Source organism: Pelodiscus sinensis, chromosome 1 (genome assembly GCF_052426305.1).
Source record: "Pelodiscus sinensis isolate ZL-2025 chromosome 1, ASM5242630v1, whole genome shotgun sequence".
NCBI classification, from domain to species: Eukaryota; Metazoa; Chordata; order Testudines; family Trionychidae; genus Pelodiscus; species Pelodiscus sinensis.
The window spans coordinates 69,910,396-69,933,401 of record NC_143052.1 but is presented as its reverse complement, the minus strand read 5'-3'; the positions used below and the strand labels follow the sequence as shown (position 1 = coordinate 69,933,401).

General features: G+C 42.6%; 1 long non-coding RNA gene and 1 pseudogene across 1 annotated transcript in view; one reads left to right on the top strand and one right to left on the bottom strand.

Moving 5' to 3' along the window:
• Positions 1-2,955: 2,955 nt before the first annotated feature.
• On the bottom strand, positions 2,956-15,215 carry LOC149525584 (uncharacterized; annotated as a pseudogene).
• A 4,555-nt stretch (positions 15,216-19,770) lies between these two features.
• The window catches only part of LOC112545528 (uncharacterized), a 59,089-nt gene continuing 55,853 nt past the window's right edge, over positions 19,771-23,006 (top strand). The window contains exon 1 of the long non-coding RNA XR_003089025.3: positions 19,771-20,006. This is a non-coding gene — a long non-coding RNA (uncharacterized LOC112545528). The remainder of the gene's footprint in view (positions 20,007-23,006) is intronic.

Genomic DNA, 23,006 nt, shown 5'->3' with positions numbered 1-23,006 from the left:
GGAGTTAGATATTATTCAGTGTGAATGAGAATGGCAGAATCTGGGCCTTAATGATTTAATATCTTTAAATGAAAAGAAAATGCTAATACTCTGAATATTTTAAATCATATCCCTGTCCTGATCATTTTATCTTCTCTTAAAGTGTGGCCTAGAGTTAAGTTCATGGGACATAATCATATGCTTATGTGCAGCCCTGAATGGGAATACACTAAAACCCACTCCTATGTGCTTCCTCAAACAGGGTGTGGCAGCCTGGTCACTAATAGTGCTACAGCCTGGAGAAGGCTGCAGGCCCACCTGAGGGAAATAATACACTTTCTGGTGGTGGGCTGTGAACACCTGGATGACAATTACTGAGTTAACAAGGTAATTGGGGGGACACTATAAGGGGAGGAAACAGGTGGCAAAGGCAGCTAAAGAGCTCTGGAAGTGAGTGTGGGCTGGGGGAAGTGATGGCTAGAAGGAAGGAAGGGAGCCTGTATTATGCAAGAAGGCAATAAACACCCTCTATGGTGAAAGATACAGTGTGGTGTGCGTGTGACTGCAGAACTCTCTGAACAGGCCAAGCAGTGAGGCTCACTGGGTAGCCAAGGCAGTGCCTTGTCAGAAGGGCTTAGGAAGATACTGTAGCTAGAAGTCACAAATATTTTGAGAGCCATCTAGCCACAGGGATAAGTCAGAAACTCCCTTTAGCAGTGGAAGAGATCAGTAAAGGCAATAAAGAATGGAGCCCTGCCCTGAACTCCAGGCACCCAGAGAATATGTTGCAAGAACTCCAGTGTAATTGCTGAGAAGTGTTTAAGCAATTTGGAAATGTCCCTGGAAAGTCTCAGTCAAAAAGGCACTGAAGATGACATGTCACGGAACAGATGATTTTTGTTCAGTGTGTTGCAGGGTTTCATCCACAAGGAGTGGCCATAAACTGACTCCTAATACATAAAGCAATGAGCATTTGGCCTACAATTGTGCACGTACTTGAATTCATAACAATGATAGTTTTACAGTCAGGAAAACCCAGTTAGGAGATAAAATAAAAATCATCTTCCAGTGAGAAGTGATGTTCCCTTTCTACTGACACAGGAGAACCCCACTCCTTCAAACTCCGAGTCTGCTCCTATCTTTTGGAGAACTCCTTATTGCAGGGGCGGGGAGCCTATGGTCCGGGGGCTGGATGCAGCCCCTGGTTTGCCTGGATCTGTCCCCTAAGGCTCAGGGCTACCCCCAGCACTGGGGACCCTGCACTGGTGCTCCAGACCCCGCACACTGCCAGCAGAGCTGGAGCACAGAATCTACTAGCCTAGGCCCCACTAGGCTTTGGTGTGCGAGGGGAATGTGAGGAGTGTCTTTCTCCTTCTCAGTCAGGGGCCATGTCAATGAGGATTAGATTTTGGGGGTATTTTTCTTCTCACTTGTGTACAGCCCAGACTGATTTTTCTGTGACTCAGTGGCCCCTAACCCAAAAAAGGTCCCCTACCCCTGACTTACGGCACCCTAATTTCCTCCACTAAGGCCATTACTCTTGATAGAGAACATCATGATCCTCCCCAGAGTCCTAGCAGCTCCATGAGCTTATCCCTCTCTTGCTCATTCTCTGCTTTCACATCGGAGGTATCTTGCCTTCAGGATTTTCTCTCTTTACCAGGTTCCCTTGTGTATCCAGTGAGGCCACTGCTTCCCTTTCAGTCCTGGCACTACTTCCATTGCCTTGTCTGCACTACAAAGGGTTGGTGACAAAAGTTATGCCACTTTAATTAAACCCTCTGTTGCATGTCCCATTAGCTCCTTGCGCTGGCAGAGTGCATCCACAGTAACAGTGCTTGCATTGACACAGAGAGCAGTGTCCTGTGGTACCTATCCCACTGTGCAACTGGCTGCAAGGTGCTTTTGGCAAGGTTTGCAATGCCTTGTGGGGCAGGCACAGTGACACATGATGCAGGTTTTTCCAACTGAAATGTGGCGGGGGGAGGAGGAGGGAGAAGAGAATGGTGTGTTTGGGATGGGGGATACAGCAGGTGGACCAACCTATCCTGAAGCAAGGAGAGGGGAACATCCCTCCCTCCATCACTCTCTGGCTCTGCTCGATGTGCAGGGCCAACCTAGGGATGGACCACTTTGGCAACTGCGCAGGAGTGCCTTGGTTTAGGGGGCTCACTGTGGCAGCACAATGTAGTGTCAGAAGCTTCTCCAAGCTAGCAGAAAAGTGTTGTGTGGGGAGCACTGAAATTTCTCCCTGCTTCCTTCTGGCAGAGGAACATGGGGGGAATGGTAATGCACAGGCACTCCTTGTCCCCAACCCCCACCATGTTCCTCCTCTCTCTCCCCCCCCCTCCCCCACTTGAAAGTAACACCAAAAAATCTTTTTGAGTCCTTTTCCCCCTGGTTATTGGTACAGACGTCATGGCAGGGCAAGAATGGACCCCGTCCAGCAGCAAAGTGCCATGGCAATCATAGCAATCATGTGTCTTATGCTGCAGTATGTCCAGAGCTTATCCTAGGTTTGCTGGAGCAAGGCGGCAGGGCAGAGGCTCAAACCATGTTTTGCTGGGGATGAGCAAACAGAGGTATACTGCTGTGGTATCCATTTCATGGCTTCCCCTGCTCCATCCACATTGCCACATGCAATATCGGTCTTCTCCAAATTACAAAGAGTGACAGGGAGCAGATACTGACTCAATGTGGCCAGAAACCTGGATCTTATGTGGCAATGCTTTGTGCTGCAATGACACCAGACCACTTACTGCTGGCTGGCTGGCATGGAGGATGGATTAAAGATGGATCCTACCATAGGGGATGGATGAAAAAGTTCCTCTAGGAGAGCTTTCTGGAGATATGCAGGGAGGATTCCCACTCTGTCTCCAGACACGTTAACAAGCTGTTCTGGGGAGCCCCCCCACTATGGAGGCAGAGTGGCCACCACAGGTCACACCCGATTGCCTTAACCCACTTTTATCACGATTAAAAATGTGATGTCACCAGAAATTCCCTCAGGGCCCAGCAGCGATATGTCCAGGGAGGAGGGGATGTCTCCAAAGTTATAAAAAGGTCTTGGTTGTTGTTAAGATCAGATGTTCTGCTTGCCTACTGACCATTCTCCTCCTCCTCCTCTTCCTCACCCACCCTGTCCTCCATGCTGTTGCCTGAGGTTGCCTGAGGAGTGTATTGGGAGGGATCTATGGACTGGTGTGGGAAACTGGTTGGGTGCCCCTCAGAATCCCATGCAGCTGCTCATAGATGCAGCATGTATGTGTTGCTGATCCAGACTGTCCATGTGCCTCCTTTGTCTTCTGGTACACCTGCCTCAACTCCTTTATTGTCACATGCCACTGCAGGGTGTCCCTGGTGTGTCCTTTCTCCTCCATGCCCTGTGCAATCTTGGCCTACATACCAATGTTTCTTTTGCTGCTTCATAGTTCTTTGTGAACAGATTGCTCTCCCCACACAGCAATCAGGTCTAGGATCGCCTGCAAGCTCCACGCTGAAGTTTGTTTGTGACACTGGGCACTCATGGTCAGGTGTGCTGCTGAGGAATGCTGCCTGCTCTGACATCTGCTCACCATGTTGGCCAAACAGGAAATGAAATTCAAATTTTCCTGGGGCTTTTCATGTATACCTGGAGAGCAGCAGAGCTGAAAGTCCTGGCCAGAGCGGTCACATTGGGGCACTGTGGGACACCTCCCAGACGTCAAGAATGTTTAACTTTCACAGCAATGCATCTGTACTACCCTAAAGCCAACCATGCAAGGTCCATTTTACCGTTACTCTTTGTGAAAAGCAGAAGTACCAAAATCAACTTTTATGGTCCTTAAAGTTGGTAAAATGGGTTTGTTGGTGTGACCTCATTGTTTAGAAAATTGTCAATGCAGCAAGTTCAACCTAAGCTCCTAGTATAGACCAGGCCTTAAATGGCACAGTGAATGTTGAAAAGTAGACAAATAATTTCCTTTGATTCTTCTCAATGAAAGAGATTTATTAGTTTTTAAAAATGCATGGAGCTCTCTCCACACATTCCCTCAGAACCCCCTTTTCTCTCCTTTTCCACTCTGGTTTCACATGTGTAGTTGCAGAGATTAGGTCAATATGTGAAGTGGAGAACATCCCAAAGAAGAAATGAACAAGACTGGCATTTTGTCCCAAAGAGATAAATTTATTGCAGAGATAAAACTTCATTACCTCAATGTATTAAGCACGTCATCTTTTGTTACAGTTTCCCAAGAACTCCCTTTAGTGGATGGAACCAATTCCTTATTTCAGTAGATGTAATTATAAACCCATAGTTCTGAATGTCACATTCCAATGAGACCTAAACATATTGTTTAATATCTTATAATCTGATTTATGCATATACAGCTATGGAGCCTTTTAAGTCTTCTAACTGGTGCTTACATAGCTTAAATACAACTTTTACGGCAATTAAAAAACAGTGTTGTATTGCTAGACTGTTTGGCCCATTATATTTTGCAGGGCTCAGAAAATGCTGTCCTGGTGTAGCCATATAGTTCAGAGCCATTACATAGGAAACACTATAGCTGTGTCTAGACTGGCAAGTTTTTCTGCAAAAGCGGTGGCTTTTGCGCAAAAACTTGCCAGCTGTCTACATTGGCCGCTTGATTTTGTGCAAAAGCACTGACGTTCTACTGTCCGAAATCAGTGCTTCTTGCGCAAATGCTTTGACGTTCCCGTTTGGGCAAAAGCCCTTTTCCGGAAATGTTTTTGCGCAAGAGGGCCAGTGTAGACAGCTGAAAACTGTTTTGCGCAAAAAAGCCCCGATGGTGAAAATGGCGATCAGGGCTGTCTTGCGCAAAACCGCGTCTAGATTGGCATGGACACTTTTCCGCAGAAAGTGCTTTTGCGGAAAAGCCTCCGTGCCAATCTAAACGCTCTTTTCTGCAAATGCTTTTAATGGAAAAACTTTTCCGTTACAAGCATTTATGGAAAATCATGCCAGTCTAGATGTAACCATTAACTATAGAGCAAATTTTATGGTCTGTGAATTTTACAGTGATTACTCTTGATTATTGCATGTAGGTAATAATCATGTTTAATATAGTTGTTAGCACTCAGGGCATTGCTTTAGTTTAAAGGGAGACACAATCATTTATTATGGTATTTCAGTGTGTCCATACAGAATTTAAGGCAGTCAGCTGTGAAATACAGGGCTGTACATAATCTCATTGAGGTGTTTTGTGGACACCATAAAGGATAAGTGCAGCTATGTGGTTTATGCAAATGGCCACTACTAACCGGTGAAATTATATCCCTAAATTTTAAAAGGGCCAGTTTATTTTATATGTTACTAGAAGATTTACCCAGTGTTGTGCGGGCCCTTATCTCAATTAATTTTTAAAAAATAAAAAGGTGGTGCTGGGGATGAAGGGTTCAGTACGAAGGCTGTACCCAGGGAGAGAGGCCAACACCAGCCCTCTCTCACTGCAGCAGCTTGGGGCCAAGTGAGACACACCTTTGCATGGTCACTGTAGCTTCAGTGGGCACACCAGGGGGAGGGGTGCATATCCTTCAGCTGGGGCAGGTCTAGGTTCATCAGCCTTCTGTGCTCCCCATTCCCAGTATAGAATGCAGCAAACTGTGTACTTTCCCCTCGCTCCCTGACGAAAGGGAACAGTCAGCAATGTTCCTGTACAAATTGGGAGAGGAGGGAAGCTAAAGGGCTCGGTGTTGCGGAGGGGAGGCTCGGTGTTGGGATAGTCCTGGAGGAGGGGGGCATGCCCCTAGCCAGCCTCTTTCGCCAGCCTGGTGAATCTGTCTCTTTTCTGTATGGTTTTATGCATCCCCATATAATGGGGGGGCCTAAGGGTTGGGGCACTCTTAGATGGGGAAGTGTGCCCCCAGCTAACTTGTTTCACCTGCTTGGTGGATTCTGTCTCTTTTCTGCATGGTTTTATGAGAAGCAATCCCATTCCAGGCACATCCCATTTCCCTGGGATAACCAAACCCAGACCTTGCTTTAAGTTGTGATAAGAGGAAGCTACATATCAGATTGGTGGTCCTCGCTCTTGTTTAGGAGAAGTTCTTGAAAAAACAGACGGATGGACGGACGGACAGACAGACAGACACGCATGCTCACAGACAGACAAACTCTCTCAAATATATAGTAGATGATATGGACTCAGGTCTTGGAACTCTCTTTTGTTTTCTCCTTTCCATGGATGCTGCTTTGTCTCTTCCTCTACCCAGCTTCCCAGAAGTGGGGTTTTTGTTTTGTTTTGTTTTGTTTTGTTTGTTTGTTGTTTAGCCTTACTTCTCATCTCCTTTCCAAGAGAGAAATGGAATTTTTCTGGAGTGGCAAAGTGGGAGTGTGGCTGGATATAATTAGTAAACTACTCTTTAATCTATCAGAAAAAAAGTATAATACAATCCAATGGCTAGAAGGTGAAGCTAGACAAATTTGGATTGGAAACAATATGCACATTTTTTAATAGCGAGGAAAAATAACCATTGGATCAGCTTTACCAAGGAATATGGATTTTCATCATTTGCAATTTTTAAATCAAGACTGAATTTCTTTCTCGGTGACAAGCTACATGTAAACAGAAGTTTTGTGCTTCATGCAGAAATTATTAGGCAAAATTGTATGGCCTATTATATATACCAGATCAGACTAAGACAATCAGAGTGGCCCCTCCTGGCTTTTGAAATGATTACATTCATTTTAAAGTGAGTATTTTAAAAAGTTGCCACAATCATTTTTATGCAGTAATTGGCCTGCTGTTGAATGAAACGCAGAAAAGATTGCCAGTGGCTGAACTTCATTCTACATAGTGGCAAAATGCACTAATAGAAAGGGTCCCGTCTTGTAGTCCACACTCATGTGTTGTCCACAGGTTTCAAGGAACAGCTCATATAAGTAGGGATCTCTTATTTTCTATTTTCATCTTTGTACATAAGTGATGCTTATAGCTTTTCAGATGTGCTTACCCTGTGTTTCAGATGTGGTGCTGTCAATGTAAGTGATACATTGAATCTTAAGAACATGTTTAACTTTAAGATTATGGCTAATTTCATTTCATTTAATAGAAATACTCAAGGGCTTAAAGTTGAGCATGTGTTAAGCCTTGGCCCCAATCCTGCAAATACAAATGCATATCAGTAACTGCAAATGTGACACTGGCAGATGGGGGTTATTATGGGGCTACTCATATTTTGAAAGTTACACACCACATTGGTATCTGAAGTATCAGAAGTTAAATCTGATAGGAGAATTTGTTGGATCTTATCTTTGGATCTAAAGCTATAGCTTAGGTTACAATTTCCATTATAAATTCCCGCTTTTTGAAAAATGTCATCTTTGAGATTTATACTACTATGCTTTGTCTCTGCACAAAAGTGATTTTTTGGGGAAGATTTGAGTAAAAATCACTTCACACACTTGTTTAAAGCTCTGTGACCTCAAGGGAGATGAAGCATATATACCAATTTTATGGATGTATGTGTGTGTGGTCACTTGCTTGTATGTGCACAAATGCACACAGCATGTTTAGAACACCTTTATATAAAATGGTTTAAAACATATCTTCATAGTAAAATTTGCAAATTTTAGGGAGATTTTTCAGGATACAAAGTTCTGAATGTTTGTTAGCTATTACATTTTGAGCATTCATATATGCAATATTTATATGTCTGCCGGATGGGTGAAGGGTATCTGTTAGGTGCAGTAACCTAGAGGGAGAACAAAAGTATTTTCCCATCAGTCCCTCCTAAAGCACAACCAGTGCAGTTTATTCTGCTCTGATCAATGATAGCAAATAGGTACTTTTTGCCTCTGGGTTTGGTTTTATTATAAAAAAGCAACTTTCAGATTTGAAAAATAAGATGGAATTCTATATATTTCTACAGACTGCAATTATTTTTTTATAATTAAAAAATTACTCCCTTGTTGTTTCTCTCCTTATGGATAATTATTTAATGTAAATGAGCCTTTCTTTCAGAGACACTGCTTTGCTCTCTCTCTGGCTTTCATCTTTGCCAGGATGGATTAAAGAGCCTGTTTATGGCTGCTTTCAGCTCATATTTGGGAATAAAACTGAAATCCAATGTTGCAATTACTGCTTCATAAAGGGTTTCTTTGTTCCTCATCACATGTCTGAATGCTGAAACCTGACAGCCCTAGAGGCACACACCCATGGGTCAGGAGGCCAGGATATGCCCTTTTCCTGTGTTCCACACTGGAGCACGATCATATGCAACCCATCAGGGTATGAAAAAGCAAACACAGTTTAGCCTGGAGCAGTTTAGCTTGACTGCACTATCTGGTGTATCTCTGATCTACTTTACCCCTTGAACAAAAGATTAGAGGAGCCGTTATCTACTTAATTATAAGGTTTGCTTTATTTATTTTCTTTGCATGGATAGCAGATTGTTGTTACAAGGAGACTACAGTAAGCTGCCTTTAGGCAACAGAACAGACACAGTTGTCTCAGGGCAATTAAAATTCAGTGTATAACTGACAGCATTTAAGAACATAAATGCAGCTGGTTGTTTTCTGGGTGTCGAGTGACATGAAAACCACTGGTGAAACACATTCATGCTTTCTCACTATAGTCCCTACTTTGTATTAAATTGTATTCACTTTGCCCAACTACTTCTCCTCTTTCATTGCCAAGCTTACTGATTCTCTCTTCCCTCCCTTGTGCTTATCATTTATGTTAACTGTAATGTGTATCAATAACATTAACCTTCCAGATGCCTTGACAGAGCTGATTTTTAGACCTCTCCCAGCCACACGATTTGTGCAACAGTCCTGGGTGTCATGTGGGACTGGGAAGAGTGGGGCTGTCTTCTCTCTGCGCATACCGACCAGTGCTTTGCTAGTGGAACCTTATTGAAGTAGCATGCAGATTACCATGGTGATGAGTGAGGTATACAAATCCTGATCAAATAGGCAGAGAGAGAGAGAGAGGTGGTATTATTCCCCATGAATAAACTGGGTGGATTCTCTCAAATTCCTAAAGCCTGACCTGTGCCTTGAAACAGTATTTTGGCCTTTTATAGTGTCTTCCATCTAAGGCTATCAAATATAAATGTATGTATAAAGGGCACAATTCAACTCTCCCTGGGAATTTTTCCATTGATGTCAGGAGAGAAGGACTAGACACTAAACCTCACTCTGGCCTTGGGAGGTAGGTGAGTGTTGGTACCCGCATTTGAGAATAGGATACTGGAGGTGCACAGAGGTGGAATGGCAAGCCTGAGATCATACAGAAAGTCTGTGGCAGAAGTGGGAGTAGTTGCCAGATGTTCTGACCTTCCCCTCCCCCCACCAGGCCTGAGTTTAGCCACTAAACCACATTTGCACCTCAGAAGCAAAGAGCGATAGGGCAAAGTTTTTAAAAATAGGATACTGCAGAGAGGTTCCCTAGACTAGAGAGAGTGCCCTTGATGAGTTGCTTCATTTTCAAATGTATTGAGCACCCAGAAGCTCCATTCATTTCAACAGGAGCTAGGTGGCAACATGGCTGGTGCTTATGTGTGGATTAGAGAGCCTACCTGTAGGATTTTTTTTTTAATTCTTTGCCACATCATGTAGCAACTAACTTATCTCACTGACTTTGTCCTCATGACCCATTACATTTTCTTAGACCATTGGCAGGTGTTTTGGTTGTAAAGACACGTTGTTGTCCACATTACTCTCTCTAATTGGTGCATATATAGAGCATTTAAAGCTTTGAGACGAAAACATTTTTCCTGTTTCTGATAGTCTACATGACAGTTACATTTTAAAGGTACTATTTTACTTCTTATTATGCAATATTTAGATGCGTAGACAGAAAATTAATGCCATATCAGATTTCCTTTTTCAGCAGTGCTCAACTGTTGTCACAGAATTCCTTCTCTCAGGAACAAAAATAGTTTAACTTTCCCTCAGGGCAAAAAGTTTTCAAAAGGAAGGAGCAAACACAAATCTTTTCCTTGAATGAACTGGCTGTATTTTAATATTAGGTCCCTGTTGCCAGAGCAAAAAATCTTTAAGAGCAACAGGTTTACCTCTGGGCATGCTGGGACAGAGGTCTAACCACTAACTATTAGAATCAAAATTAATTACAAAGTGAGCATTACTCACCAGATCCAGAGGAAAACTCCTTGAAATTCTTTCTCAGATTTTACTCATTTGTTACCCAAATAGAAACTCTAATTAATTTAAATGGATCCTTTCACTGAACAGGAACAAAGTAAAACCAGAGTAATTACTTCAGGATTTGGCCCTAGATATTTGCAGTTTAGTTAGAAAAAGGTTCAGATGCCATGCTCTTTAATGGATGTTAATTGGCTATATCCTTTGGATAAGGTTTAGAATACTATATTGGTCAGAGTACTAAACAGTATTAAAGGCAACACTGAGTAATTCTACCAAAAATATTTCCTCAAATATTTGAATGTTTAAATGAATTTGACTTCGTTATGTCCATCCCTAGACTTCCCTTTTGGATAAATATGTCACGTGACATGTTTCTCTATTCTGATTGGATAGGTGAAATCCCTTAGCATCTGATGCAAATACTTGCAGTTACATATTTCAAATTCCAATTAGTAAACTAATTCACAGAATGATCAGAGGAAGTGAACATTAAAGGGGCATGAACCCAGCAAAAATGAATTAATCTTCTTGCTCGAATTAATATTCATGAAAGTTTTTGTTTAGCTATTGTTCTGGCTCTCATCTTTCCTATGAGAAGATGGCCAGAATTATATATGCCAACAGATGTGTACCAAACAATACTTTTCACAGAAAAAAAATCACTCTATCTTGTGATTTAATCCCTAATCTTGTGTACATTTAGGCCTGATCTACCCTATAAATGTACATCAGTACAACTACATTGTTTGGCGGGGTGTTAAAAATCCACATTTCTGAGCCATGCCAAACCCCCATATAGACAGTGCTATGATGATGGGATGGCTTCTCCCGTTGGCATAGCTACTTCCTCTTACAGAAGTGGATTAACTATGCCAATGGGAGAAGCTCCCTTCTATTATAGTAGTGTCTTTATGAAGAGCTACACTGGTGCAGTTGTACCGATGCATATGTGCCACTGCAAAGTTTTAAGTGTAGACCTGCCCTGAGGTCCAGACATTTAGGCATCTCACAATGCAGAGGAATGCCTCGGGGGAATTTTAAAAGCACCTATAACAGGTTAGGTATCTAACTCCCATTGGTTTCAATGGGAGTTTGACATCTAGTCTGCTCAGGTGCTTTTGAAAAATCCATCTAGTTGTTTAGCTACATGTTTAAGTTCCTAAATAACTGTGCAGATATAGCCCATAAGCACAAAAGCAACTTTACTCAGACGCGTAGCCTCTTTGAGCTCAGTGGGACTATTTATGTCCACAAGCCTTTGCAGGATCATAGCCTTTGAGTTTGTCCCTCTACTTGATATCTTGGCCAAAAAAATATAAATAATAGCCACTATTGATGACTTGTAGTTATCATAGAATACTAGGACTGGAAGGGACCTTGAGACCTCAACATAACAGGATCCCAGGATCTCAGGCCACGACTTCCTTTCCTTATTCCTTGGAAATGTAAGGTATTTACATAGCCTTGTTTTGATCCACATAAGTTACAGTCTTTTCTTTTACAATCAATCATATATATCATTTAGTATTATTTTTTTCTCAGCTTTCTTCATGTATTTTATTGCAATAGCTTTTCCTGCTTAACTGGTCTACTGAATAGAGATTGACTGGAGGAGCAATTACTAAAATAAAGAACAACTGGAGAGGAGCTAATTTTATTAGTTAATTAGCCATTTTTATAACTAGGTTTTTAATAGAGAGACTGTTACCCCTTATCCTAGTCAACCAGTCCCAGCACAGCTTGTTATCACATGATATACACAATGATCTCACACACGCTATTGCATTTATTTCTGAATAATCACCAAGCTATTGTTCAAGAATGATGGCATGTCAGAACTGATCAACTTCTAATCCTTTTGCAGAATAGCCTGGTTAGGAGAGTGTTAGTATGCATTAATCACAACATGTATATTAATTATTAAAGTAACTCATTCGACAGGAAAACCTCAAGTGTGACAAACAGCATTAATGCAATAACAACTTCTGAATAATTCCCTCTTAACTGATGAAGATAAGTTTTCATAGTTAGGAGCTTTAGACAAAAGCAGAGGGGCTGTAATTGTTCCCAAACCAGTCAATGTCACGTGAATACTGCGTGGTGGGTGTTTAGTTCAGTCTAAGTCCAGGTCTACATGCAGATTTTGACCTGGGATAGTTATGTTGGGGTGTAATTCCTCTCCAGCCCCGCCGAAAAAGTTGTGCCATTCCATAGTGTGGATGCAGTTAGAGAAGCAATGGGCACCCTAGGCTGGTGAGTGTGCTGCATGAGTGACCCTCCCTCTCCTCAGTGGTCCACAAAGATTGCTGTGACCATGATGATCTCCCAGGATACGATGGTTTTGCTAGCTGTGCTTGCATTTCTTGAATTTGTGAGGTGTGCTGATTGAACCATATCAGCACTTTTCCTGGATGCAGAGGGAGCACATAGCTCTCACAGTCAATACTGTGCGCAATCCCCATGCAACTCACTTCACGTGATCCTGCTTTATGTGCGGGTTACTTTAGTAGTATCAGTAGGGAAAAAACGATGCAGACGGAAGCCAGAAGAATCTGACAGTCCTGTGTGGGCAGCAGTGAACAAAATGTCTTGCGGGCCACAAACAGAACCACAATGGCTTGCACGTGGTCCCCAGGTTGCAGGTTACCCACCATTGAGTTGGAGTGACATAAGGGTGCAACATACCAGTTTACTTATTCTCTTTCCCTTACAGGAATACATTTCAATGGCATAAGCACTTTTATATTGGTATGACTATGTCCATACTGCTTTAACTACACCAGTAGAGGGAAAGTGATTCATCTCTTCTGGGTAGATAAGCTCTGAAGTTCTGCAGCGTTGCTGTATTTGTTACTTGTAATTTGCATACTGTTGAATGAAGCAACGAAAAAATGTTAGGACATCTGTTCGCATCAGACTTGCTTCAGTGTGCTCTGTTTCAGGAGTATGTCAAAGCATTCTACAGGTCTCTGAGTAGCAGAGAGTAGGCCCACATGGCCAGTTAGTGGGTGCTATACTTTCACATCCCAGCTTGCCATGCTCTCGCAAGCTGCGTAGAAAAGCCTTGTGCCATTCCAAGTCATCCAAGCAATGGAAGATTATGAATGTTAGTCCTATGAAAGGCAAACCTACAATGGAAATGACTTCACTTTGGGTTTGTATCCAAAACAAAAAACATTCCTTTGACTGAACTCTGCACTGCAATGCTGTAATTATATTCCTGCCAACATCGGGGACAAACTCTCTGGGTTTTGTGTAGGTGTGAGACGAGAAGCAATTACCAGCCACAGTCATAAGGGATATAAAAGAAATCACATTCTCCTTTTCAAACTATATAATTAATGCCATATTCCCTATCTACTGTTTTTCTGTCTAATGCTGTTTTTGATAACTCCACTGTCATGTAGTTAAGGGAAAAGTAATTGTAGATAGTCATAAGGGTAGAGGCTGTTGTAGTGAAATGAATTTTTCTCTGCAACTTTTTGGACTTAATTTTATTTAACCAAATCTGCAACAGAATTATAGAAATTTAGGCCTGGAAGGGACCTGAAGAGCTTATCTAGTTTAACCCCCTCAATTGAGACAGGAGTAAGTATTATCAAGACCATTCCTGATAGGTGTTGGTCTAACTCTAACAGTGACAGAGATTCTACAACCTCCCTACGCAATTTGTTCCAATGCTTAACTGGAATGGGTGATTACTTTGATTTAAAATCTTTTCCATTCAGACTTGTTATTGCAGAAATTTAAAATGGTAATTCATTCATTACAAGATGTCCAGCAGTGCCAAGTATCATGGAGAGGTGTCCAAAAAAAAAAAAAGTTTTGATAACACTCTATAATATCATCACAGGGAAAAGGGCTAGTAAAAGAAGTTAAAGTTAATTTTCAGGGGAACTTCAAGATAAGATTTGTTAGGCTCCCCAGTAATGCACCAGTGGGCCCTGCAGTTTAACATCTGGATAGTGCTACAACACATGTATTTTTAATATATGCACTCCACTTAGCATTGAAATGCTATCTCTGGGATGAAACAAGATGGCTGTGTCTAGACTGGCCAGTTTTTCTGGAAAATCAGCCGCTTTTCCGGAAAAACTTGCCAGATGTCTACACTGGCCACTTGAATTTCCGCAAAAGCACTGACCATCTCATGTAAGATTGTCAGTGTTCTTGCGGAAATACTATGCTGCTCCCGTTCGGACAAAAGTCCTTTTGCGCAAAGCTTTTGCGCAAAAGGGCCAATGTAGACAGCTCAGATTTGTTTTCTGCAAAAAAGCCCCGATCGCAAAAATGGCGATCGGGGCTTTTTTGCGGAAAAGTGCATCTAGATTGGCACGGACTCTTTTCCGCAAAAAGTGCTTTTGCAGAAAAGCGTCCTGCCAATCTAGATGCCCTTTTCTGAAAATGCTTTTAACAGAAAACTTTTCCGTTAAAAGCATTTCCGGAAAATCATGCCAGTCTAGACGTAGCCGATAACTGCCCTTTCACCTCTCCCTCTCACTCAATACTCTGCAGTTTCTCCTCTTCTGGTTCCTCACCTCTTGCAGTTTGCCTCCCTCATGAAGGCTTTCAGCATTGTCTTTGCAAGCCTTGTCATGTGATCTGCCTCCCTCCCTCCACTAGTGAGTTCAGCACCATTACAAGTGTACCATGAGGGAGTTATGCTCAATAACAGGCATCTGCTAAGCTGGGAAGTGAAGCCTGGGGACTATAGCAGGGGCAATACTAAATGCTGCAAAGACAACAAGCCAGTCAGGGAGCCTTTGAGGGTATGTCTGCCCAGCAAACTAGATCCCCTCAGAAGCTGACTTGGGCTTGTGGACTCAGCTCTAACACTGAGGCAGATTGGATGGGGAGAATATCTTATCTGCCAGAAGACCACTGAATGCCTCAGGGTGTGGAGTTACTCAAAGTTCATTGAACTGATTTGGCTCTTCTCTTGTTTATATGCCATTGTGTTAAAGTGATGTGCTATCTTGCAGCTTCAGATCACCTCCCACTTGTGGCATCTTAGCCTCAAAACTTCTATTTCGGGCCTTTGTTTCCTGCTCTAAAGGGCTACTTTTACCTTGCGAAGACCTTGGATCTGATTTGTCTTAAGAATGATTGATTTTATTTGAGTCATTAACCTTTGTATTGGCAACTTCATCCCCTCTTGCTCCCTTCTGCCAGCCTGGTTCTTAAAACAAATAGTCTTTTGAGTGTGGAGAAACTTATCTGTAAATGTTCCACACTTGTGCAATCTGATCTAACTTCCACTAAAGTCAGTGGGAATCAAATCAGGGCCAAAGTACACTGGCTATGTAAATGCTCCTAGTCTGAGTAAAGGCATGTATGTGCTAGGACAGGGTTGGGAGATCTTTTTTGCATTGGGGGCCACTGACCCACAGCAAAAACAGTCGGGCACACATAGGCGAGAGGGAAAACAAAAGCAAAAACAAACCCTCCCTGATGTGGCCCCTGACCGAGAAGGAGAACGTCACTCCCCTTGCACACCAGAGCCTAAGGGACTCCAGCCTAGTAGATTTTGCATAGTCCAACCCCGCGGTGGGGTGGCAGGAGGCTGAAGTGCCAGTATGGTCTTCCTATTGCTGATGGGTGGCCCTAAGTATTGGGGGCCAGATCCAGATGAACCAGGGCCACATCTGGCCCTGGACCTTAGGTTCCCCACCCCTATATTAGGAGATCAGAGTGAGTCCAAGGGAGATTTAATCAGCGGAGAATCAGGAGCATCTCACTGTTGAGCCACATTGGTGGGGTCCTGTGGGGAAACTTACATGTCACTGCCCAGATGTATTTTTGATTGCAGTGTTTTTGTAGCCATGTTGGTCCATGAATATCAGAGAGAGAAGATGGGTGAGGTAATATCATGTATCGGACCAGCTTCTGTTGGTAAGAGACAAGTTTCTGAGCTGCCCTGAGGTCTTCTTTAGGTTGAAAGTGGGTCCAGTAAAAGACATTACCTCACCCACTTTTTCTCTCTCATGATGTATTTGTTCAACTGATAAATACAGGATGTCAGCCTCCAAGATGATCAGGAAGGCGTATGCTCACTTAAAAAAAAAATCACTGCACACCTTCATTTGATAAATTGTCCCCCAAAATGGCTGTAGGTTGATTCCACCAGATGTGGAAGGAAGCGCCATGTCATTACAGCTTCCAAAAATGTCTCCTTGCAATAATGCTGGCAGAAAGGCTTGAAAAGGGGGTTTACTGCAGGTCCAGAGAGGCAGTCCCTCTCCTTTCAGCTGGCTATGCTGTATGCATTTTTATTTTCAGTTTATACTGATGGTGGGAATATGCATTCATTGTGGTTTCAAACAGCTGGATTCTGGATTTGAATACAGGCCCACAAAGTTGAAACCAGGCATATTTGTAGTTCTATATAAACAGAATGAATGAAATAATAAATAAATAAACTATACATTGAAGCATGCCCTGACATTTTCAACCCTCTCTTTCTCTATAAAATACTCTTTTGTTGCTATCTGATTTCCTGGTGGTGCTATGTTAACTAATAAAATGCCAAGAAGGCTTAGATATGGCAGTGTTTCCTTCTGGTAAAGAAGCAATAGCTGCACAGCTTTGGAAAGAGCCTGAGGCATTGGACTCAAAACTGTGCTAGGTCAGTGTGTTTGTTAGTGGGAAAAAGAAACAAACACATTTACAGAGTGATATCACCCATACAGCACCCAAATGAATAATCAATGTTAAAATGTTAAGGGAGAAATCATATTTAAGCTATTTCCCCAACCCCCTTTCATCATTCATTACAATCTTTAGCTTCCTGTATTTGAGAACATAATGTTATCATCTCGTTCCAGAAACAATCTGGACACATTTCTTCTTGGAAAACCTTCCCACGCATGTATATTTTGATGTCCTTTATTTCCCAGGCAGTCCGTCAGATCCTACTGAGAGCAACAGAATGCCGTAGCTAGGGATAGCTTGGTGTCCCTCCACCCATCCACTTCCCACCACCATGGCATGAGACTACTTCACACAGTGTGTTGCAATTTTGAAATATCAGAAAGAGGTTTCAAAATCACGGTTGGGGAAATGTGCATTTTACAGAAAAATCAGCTTCTTAAAGCATTAAAACCAAATTTACAATCCCAAAGATGTCTCAAGACCCAGCCCTCCTTGGCTGACAAGCTGTAGCAGAAGCATTCCTAAAGCCATTCTGCTTGTAAGTCGTGTTAAAAATATTATATGAACAATAGTTCACAATTGAAGGCCTGATTCTGCCATCAGATCTGGGGGGGAGGGTGGCAGCTTCCACTAATGCAGAGACCCACAGATATAAGTGAGGCTCATTCCACATACTCTGGCTGTCAGAACAGGGAATGAATGGTGTGGGAGGCAGACAAGTAATTTTCATTTCTCTTCTGGCAGAACATACCTCATGTTCACTGATCCATGGTTCATGTTAAAATGATGGATTATTACCTCATTCAATTAAGGGGCTAATAAATGCTTTATTGTTGATTTTTTTCATCTCTATCTTATTCTTTTTAGTGATGATGAATGGGAGATGATTCTTTACTGCCTTGTGCCCAGTGTAGTTGTTTACTCCTGCACAGTGAAGGCAAATGAGTGTAAAATACCACAACATTGGAACCGTGAGGGACAGATGTCTCTGCAAAGAACAGGCTATAAATAGGGGCTGCTAGACTAGGACATCTCCCACAAGGAACTGTTCTTGCTCCATCCCCTGGTTTGGCTCAGGACCTGCTGCTTCCATAGAAGATTGCTTTGCATGGTGAGACTAATTCAGGGGTGGGCAAATACCATGTAGGCTGGATCTGGTTCTCCAGGGTTAGCCCCTGGTGGGCCACTGCCGCTATATTTACCTGCTCCTCTACAGGTCTGGGCAATTGTAACTCCTGTTGGCCATGGATCGACGTTCCCAACCAATGAGAACTATGGAAAGCAGTCTCCTGGTCTGCACCCCTTCCCGCAGCTCCCATTGGCCAGGAATGACGAACTGAGTCCAACCAGAGCTGCAATCACGCATACCTGTGGATGTGCAGGTAAATATAATGGTGACAGCCACAGGGTTAACCTTGGGGAGTTGCCACCATTTTATTGCCCACCCCGGTCTAATATCACCAAGTAAGGATGAAGAGCAGCCCCCCCCCAAGGTATGGTGAGGGAGAAGGGGGAGCCCTTCTTCTATACTAAGCAAGAATGGAGATCTGAGCTGGCCAGGACTCCATCTTCAGCTCCTGGTAATATGTCCACCTCTAAATAGATCATTCCCACCTCTCCTCTCATGAATCCCCTAGTTACAAATAGAATCTGCATTTGGTATTCTGATTGTGAGTGTTCTTCCCTGAGCCGTGGTAAATGAGCCACCAGAAGAGAAGACGGCGAGTTGTTCTGTGCCCAAGCTGGAAGTATGGAGCACTTGGAAATTCCACAAGACAGGGGTTTATTGTCTCAGATAAAAGGCAAGCTCCACCTACTCCCCTGTTCTACTTGTTCGAGGCTGGCTTGTAGCAGTGTGGCGCTCCTGTGAAGTTTAGCTGTATTGCAAAGTTAAATCGGAAAGCCAAAAGACATTTTGTTGCGAAGGGTTCTTATTTTTAAACCTTATCCTTTTTTTCATATCTTGGCTTTTCCTTTTCCCATTCCTTCCCTCCTTGCTGGTTGTAGATTTGCTAGAAAACTTTAGCTGGGCGGTGATAATGAACAAGCTTAGTAAGCCACATTTTGGGAACTCAGATTGTGAGAGCACTCTAAATCCAAAAAATTACTCAATTTCATTTTTTTGGTAATGCGATAGGGCCTCTGAGACTTGACATAGCTTAGGGCCTCAGCATGTCTTAATCAGCACTAAGTGCTGCATAAGAAAAACACCCCGATTAGCAGGAATGGTGGCAACATTACATTGCCAAAGAGGCATAGTATTAAACCACAATCTTAATAATCCTGTGTGGGACTGGCCTTGGATGTTTTGGCTCCAAGAACCAACAGATGCTCTCATTAAAGAGGAACTCTGCAGCGGGATCTTAATTGTGGCTCATCCAAGTCATTTACCTAGAAATCTCCTACATAGGCCATTCATACAGACTCTCCTAGAGAGATTACAGCTAAATTATAAATTTACCATATTATAGATCTGAGCTCATTGTATACCTAAAATAGATTGCATGAGCAAAACACAGAATAGCATAGCCTAGATGGGTACATGTAAACAGGCAGAGTGCCCTGCTTCTTAAGAAAAGCATTACTCTCCCAGGGGGAAAAAGATTTGTTTTGTTTAATTCACGGAATTAAAATAAACCACAGGAGAAGCAGAGAACTAGTGAGCTGATGTTGCAGATACAGGATGGGAAGAGTCTTTGACCTTGTGAGGTATTTCACCAGAGAAAGGAATAGCTTCTTGGCTGAACAGCTGCTGTACAGAGGTATTTTTATTAGCTAAGTCCAAAAGGAAAAGGCATGACTGGAGAAAGTAGATCCTTCCAGCTTTAAACCTTGTATTTTTCCTCTAGAACTAAATCTGAAGCAAGTGAGTTTCAAATACTCAGTAAAAAGTCCCCATTGGTCTAATTTGCTCAGCAGTTTCTATCTCCATCATTATATTCTCATAAAGCGTGTCAGTCTCAAAAGTTAAGGTATATAAGAATATACAGAAGCAAAAGCGGCTAGTTTTTTTATTTCTGTTTCCTGTATGTTTCCAGTTTGCTTGGATGGTAGCACTTGAGAAAACACAGTATCGAGGTGTTCTTATTTTCAACTCTAAGTCCCTATGGAAGGCAAATAAACAGCTGACATTTTATGACACAAAGTTGATTAAAAATAGATGCTGCAGGGCTAAAGAAATACAACTGCTCAACACAGCATCCAGAGGTAAACCAGGATATACAGCCGGGTACAGGCTCTGACCTAAAGAAACTTGAATGACAAGGTTTGTTTTATACTGTAATACTTTTGATGATACAGTGGTCAGATGGTAAAATGTATTGTTGGTCTTCAAGATATCTGTAAGTTGTGCTGGATGTTGGGTATGGGCCTGTGAGGTCCTGAGCGCCCTCAGTTTCCACTGATGTCAATTGGCATTCAAGGCACTCAGTACCTCACAGAATTGGATCCTTAGTGAAGATCAGTATCTGAGAAGGTATATAATCCATCTGGGTAGGTATGACTGGCTGTCCAGATAAAGCCAAAGCCCCCTCCTCTCCTTCCCCATTTTTTTTGTCAGGAGGACTGCAGTGATTTGAAACCAACCAGGCAGGGAGCTAAGTGGCTGTTGTGGAAGTGCAGCTGAAACTTGTTAACCCAAGCTCTAGCTTAGGTAATAGAGGAGAGGCAATACCCAGCACAGAGCAGAGTCCGGACTTAAGTTAGGGAGCCTTGCTTGGATTTCAAAGCAGCGAAGCTGGCTTTTGTTGGACCATCCTTCTGTTCCAGAAAGAGGAAGCTTTTTATTTGGATTTTGCTTATAGTCTGAGAAAGGGGATGAGCCTTTGGGTCTCTTTTGAGAGTGGGGTAACTGTACCCTCAGGGAGATGGAGCCCAGCCCGTGATATTCAGCATAATTGAAGATACACTGATTGTCTGGAAAAACCCTGATTTTCATTCTCTCTGGCTATGTCTACACTCGCAACTTCTTGCGCCAGAAATATGCAAATGAGGCTAAGTGTGGAATATCACTGCACCTCATTTGCATACCTAATGAGCTGCCATTTTTGCAGAAGAGTCTCTTGCACCAGAAGGAGCTGTCTATACTGCCCCTTCTTGTGCAAGAAAAACCCTCTTGTGCAATGCCACTATGCTGATTATTTTCAAGAATAACGGCATTGCGCAAGAGGGTTTTTCTTGCATAAGAAGGGGCAGTGTAGACAGCTCCTTCTGTTGCAAGAGCCTCTTCTGAAAAAATGGCGGCTCATTAGGTATGCAGATGAGGCTTGGCGATATTCCACGCTTAGCCTCATTTGCATATTTCTCACGCAAGAAGCCGCGAGTGTAGACATGCCCTCTGTGTCTCTTATGTTCCTCAAAGATGTTCATACCATGAATTTCTTTCAAGTCCCTTCTAAAAACTGTGGTAATGGGAAATTATGTCTTGTTTCTTAAAACAAACTTTAAAAGGCGTGATGGCAGATAAAGGAGGCACTTAACATACTTTAAGGTGAGTTCCTAATGCCTCACTTTGTAGCCTTATCAGAATGAGCAATAACATTGTGTCTCAATCTTTTATCACAAAGAATGTGCCTCTTTAGAGTTTGTCCTGTAATACACTTTATGAAAAGGTACATTACATTCCCTTAAAGAGCCAGCTTGGCACAATGGCTAAAAGTAATAATCTGTACTGTTTGGGAACCATCCTGCTTCAGCTGCTGTTACAAAAGGGAACTTGCTCAAACTGATTTGATGTCACTTCCAAGTGGGGAAACCCTGCAAAAAAAATGGTATCCTTCATTTTGCTTATTCACCACAGTCGTCCCCTCTTTGGCAATGGTGTATTGCCAGAGGCTGATTTAGCTATAGATAAGCTAGACAGCTTCCTTGAGTGGCAGATTTCTGGGCGGTTGCCTAGGGCAACAAATTTGGCCTGGCTGCTCTTCTGTCATTAGGGAAGGGCAGTTGGGCCAAGTGTGAGTGGCAATGCAAGCCTGCATGCCAGGTTAGAGTGCTACAAACATTCGCCAAATATAAACTTATTGTACTGGCAAATCCAGTGGTGGAAGTAGTGTAACTGTATTTTTATTTTCATTTTAGGCAGGGTGGGTGAGGAACAGGATATGTGGGATGTGTGCGCATCAAGGGCAGTTTGCATACTGCCATGCAAGCACAGCTTGTTGGCAGGTCTCTGGACTCACAGGCCTGGTGGAACCTGTGCAAATTGGCATCACTAGCCTCTTCCGTCAGCCAAACAGAGATAGAGGTAGACTGGATGTTGTGTGATCCCTGACTTGGCAGTAACTGCCATGGAACGGCTTGTCTATAGATCAATGGTCTGGGAGGAATGACTTTCAGCGCACAGCCTGACTGCTGGGATTCTGTGCTAGGGGCAAGATCTGGGTCAGGCTCACAATCTATGTATGTCTTTCTTATGGCTAATATCTACTGCTCAGGGGCTTTCAGTCATATTTTTAAACACTTACACTGAACTCCTGTGTCCACACTGTATTTATTGGTGCTGGAACTAGGGATGCTTCGCCCCTTCCTTCCCCCCATCCTCCCCACTTGAAGTGATTTCCATTATGTACCGAGTTTGCAGTTTGGTTCTATGGCTTTCATCAGCCTCACTATAAACATTGTTTCAGCACCAATAACCATATGAATGTCCGATACCAGGACTCTGACATTAAACTGTGCAACTAAACACTGCAATAATGAGTTTTGTTTTTGTATTTTGTTTTTCGCATAGGATAAAAACAAGAGTATTAAGGAACTGGAGACACTCAGTCATAACAACCCTATTACTTATTTCAGCAGTCTTTTTGAGCCAAGTGGCATGCAATTCCATGTTCTGTTTATTATAGGAACATAGATGTGTAAATATTTATTACATTCACCAAAAAGAAAAACAAGAGATAAAAACTTGGCAGTGATATAAACTAGTGCAAATGTTTTGTTTGCCTGAGTGCATTCTTATAGCCTCAAGATCAACTGCTATGAGCAACAAGATCTGATGACTAAAACATTGGCGTCTTAGAATGGTGATCACAGATCCTTCCATTTAGTGTCACTTGTTGCCAAGGTCTATCAAACAATCAAGGTCTATCATACAATTTATGGATAGAGCTTGTGTTTCAGTACAAATACTCCTGCATGAGTCGTCCCCTTCCTCCAAATCACCCCCCAATCCTGTTCCTCACCCACCCTACCTAAAATGAAAATAAAAATACAGTTACACTAGTTCCACCATTGAATTTGCCAGTACAAAAAGTTTATATTTGAC